The sequence below is a fragment of the Peromyscus maniculatus genome, chromosome X, assembly GCF_049852395.1.
Source record: "Peromyscus maniculatus bairdii isolate BWxNUB_F1_BW_parent chromosome X, HU_Pman_BW_mat_3.1, whole genome shotgun sequence".
Lineage (NCBI taxonomy): Eukaryota > Metazoa > Chordata > Mammalia > Rodentia > Cricetidae > Peromyscus > Peromyscus maniculatus.
The window spans coordinates 88,358,980-88,362,647 of record NC_134875.1 but is presented as its reverse complement, the minus strand read 5'-3'; the positions used below and the strand labels follow the sequence as shown (position 1 = coordinate 88,362,647).

At 38.8% G+C, this 3,668-nt stretch overlaps 1 pseudogene; it reads left to right on the top strand.

The window, feature by feature from the left end:
* Positions 1-1,210: 1,210 nt before the first annotated feature.
* Positions 1,211-1,778, top strand: LOC102911193 (cofilin-1 pseudogene; annotated as a pseudogene).
* Positions 1,779-3,668: the final 1,890 nt, after the last annotated feature.

The window sequence follows — 3,668 nt, the reverse complement described above, 5'->3', positions numbered from 1 at the left end:
TAACAGATTTTGCCATTAGATATTTGCTTATTCAATCATTCTAGTATATCTAATAACTGATTCACTAGTTGATAATAGATAAAGAATCCTTTCAAAAGTTCAGTGAAATACTCTCGTTTCTAGTTTCTAGATAGAACATTCTTGGAAAAAGAATATATGAGCCATGTGAAAATGGAGTATAGAGACCTTTTAGAGATCTTTTGGGAGATTAGAGCAATGTTCTAAGCAAACAATACTGAGGTCTTACCCTAGGAAAATATCAGACCTGCATAAAACTGATTCATAACAACTACTTAAATTGTGTCAACTCTATACAATGTTTCTGATTTCTCCTGATTTTTTTTAGATTAGATCGATCTCATTGTATGCATTATATATATTATTAGGTCTCTGTTTTATATTTATAAAGCATGACATTGGTGGAGTTCACAGTGGGAGGTCTGGTCTCAGGTGTGTGGAATGCAAGGAGCTATTCATTTTGCAGCTAGATGTCAACCTAGATTCTCTGTAGAGGAAGCCAAAAATTACCTCACTTAAGGTTTTTATTTTTTATTTTTTTATGAAAGGTCAGTGTGTATGTGGTTGCCTCCAGTTGTGACATAGAGCTGATGAGGACAACTTGAAAGGCATCTGCAATTAAAGAATCTCCATTTGTCAGCATCATTTAGGGTTCACTGTGCTCAGGACTACCATATAATGGAATATTTTAATTTATTTAATATTTAAACACTTTTTGTAATTACTCAAGAAATGCATTTTCATTGAGGAAAATTTATAGAGTACAGAGTGCTAAACATTTTAAAGAAAATTTATTGAATGAAATCACAGTGTGACAGATTATCTAATATTATGTCATAAAAATTCACAGGTTTTTTAATATTTTGGGGGAGGTAAGAATGTTGAGATTTTATTTTTTTATTCAGACTCACAGTGCTAACACTTGGTATGGCATATTGAGGATTTGAGGTTAATTTTGTGTGGTTGTAAAGTTTGTGGTTTTAACTTTTTAATTGAAAAATTATAAGCACAAACATCAAGAAAAGCTTACTAATGATTCAGCCATATAGAGTCAAACACTCCTCATTTTTGACATATGTTTTTCTAGTATTTTAAGCCACATTTTAAAAAGTTTGGGAGTCGGGTCCTGGCAGCAGCTGTGGCAGCTCAGTACTTCCCTGACTGTTTCTGTCTCACTTTCACTTCTAGAAACATGGTCTCTGGTATCGCTGTGTCTGATATTATCTTCAAGATGTTCAATGTCATGAAGGTGTTCAAATTCTCAATGAAAGAAAAGTGAAGAAACCAAAGAAGGTAGTGCTCTTCTGCCTGAGTGAGGACAAGAAGAACAGCATCCTGGAGAAGGGCAAGGAGACCATGGTAGGAGACATGGGGCAAACTGTGAACAACCCTGTACCACCTTTGTCAAGATGCTGACAGACAGGAACTACCGCTATGCTCTCCACTATACAACCTATGAAGCCAGGAAGAGCAAGAAGGACCTGGGGTTCATCTTCTGGGCTCCTGAGAGTGAACCGCTTAGGAGCAAAATTATTTATGCAAGCTCCAAGAATGCTATTAAGAAGAAACTGACAATGATCAAGTATGAATTATAAGCAAACTGCCATGAAGAGGTCAAGGACCACAGCACCATGGCAGAAATACTAGGTGGCAGTACTGTTCTCATTGAAGGACAAACTGTTGTGAACCATCTCCAGCTTGGAGCATCTAGCAGCCCGAGATCTGTTCTTGGTTGTCACAGGCTGCCCACTTCCTGCTAGAACAGAGGGGCTGAGGAGATCCCAGCACAGGTAGAGCTTTCAATTCATCCTAGTGGCCAAATGTCTTCCTAGTTCCTCAGATCATCACCCTTCCTCCATCCCTGCCAGCTCTGCACTTCCAAAATTACTTTTGAACTTCTGATTCATCTTCAGTTGAAGAAAACCAAGTGACCCTTTGTGGCACCCAGTTTGGAAAAGCCTTATCCCATGCTGCCAACCTCTAACCACAATAGTGACTCTGAGATTGTCTGTTTAGTTCTCCATGTAAATGACTTTCCTTGCTCCAACTGATTGCTCTCTTTTGTACTTTGATCTTGACCACTCATTGAAGCAGAACCAATAAGGAACCTTCAACTAAATAAGAGAAATTATACCTTTAGAAAGGCTAATTAACAACAAAAATGTTTGGCAGACAATCGACTTTAAAGGAAATTTCTCACCTAACTCTTTTTTAATGACATGATTTAGGGAGATGAGTAGAAGTACCCCCAATGGTTGATTTTTTTATAGAATTATATGAGATTACATAAAATACATAACTAATGTAAAAAGTTACAAAATCTACCATTCAACTGTAGATGAAATTCTAAATGGTCTTATTAAATAAGAAACACAGAGCCAAATACACAGTTAAAAGCCCAAGAGATCAGAGTATTAGTGAAGAGCCTTTAACTTACCACTCGCTGCTGTCCTTGCCTTGAGAGAGAGACCTTCTTCCTGTGTCCTGTCTTTTATTGCCTTTCTGTTCTGCCTTCTCATTGGCTCTAAATCCAACCACATGACTTCCTCATCACTGCCTGTCTATACAGACCTTCAGGTCTCTATGGTTGGTACTGAGATTAAAGGCGTGTGTCACCATGCTTGGCTGTACCCTTGAACACACAGAGACTCTGCCTGCCACATAATTGGATTAAGGATGTGTGCTACCACTGCCAGATTTCTGCTAAATGTCTTCTTGCTATTAGCTCTGACCCCCAGGCAACTATATTTATTAACATACAAATAAAATCACATTTCAGCACAAATAAAATATCATCATATTCAACCCTAACTGCTATTTTGCATTTGTACAGGGTGACTAGCATTTCAGTTGTGTGCATTAATGTGTTTATAATCAGTGTCCTACTGATCTTATGAGCATTTCTGTATGTTTTATTTTTAGTGACAGTGTAACATTAAATATATACTACTTTTTGTATAGTTTTCAGCATTTCTGCATCATAAATGATACTGTAGTTGGTATCTTTTAATACTCACACTTATTAAGGCTCTAAAATTTCATTTGTTACAAAGCAATCATGCTGTAAAGCAAAAGATAACCAGCTGCAATCCACAACCCCAGGAAACCTAGGTAGCAAGGAGGACCCTAAGAGGGACAAGCATGAATCTCCTTGTGAGGGGGAAATAGATAAGATCTCCTGGATAAAGTGGGAGAAGCGAAAAAGGGATAAAGTGGGAGACTGAACATGAGGGAATGGGATGTTTGAGTAGGGAGAGAGACTGAAAGGGAGAGCAATGAAAGAGAGACATCTTGATAGAGGGGACCATTTGGGGGTTAGAGAGAAACCTGGTGCCAGTGAAACTCCCAGAAATCCACAAGGATGACCACAGCTAAGACTCCTAGTAATAGTAGAGAGGGTGCCTGAACTGGCCTTTCCCTGTAATCAGATTGGTGAATACCCTAACTGTCACCACAGAGCCTTCATCGAGTGACTGATGGAAGCAGATACAGAGAAGCAGATACAGCTTGGCTCTGGGCCAAGCACCTGGAGTCCAGTCGAAGAAAGGAAGGAGGTATTGTATGAGCAGGGCAGGTGGTCAAGATCATAATGGGGAAACCCACAGAGATAGCTGACCCAAGCTAGTGGGAATTTATGGACTCTGGACTGA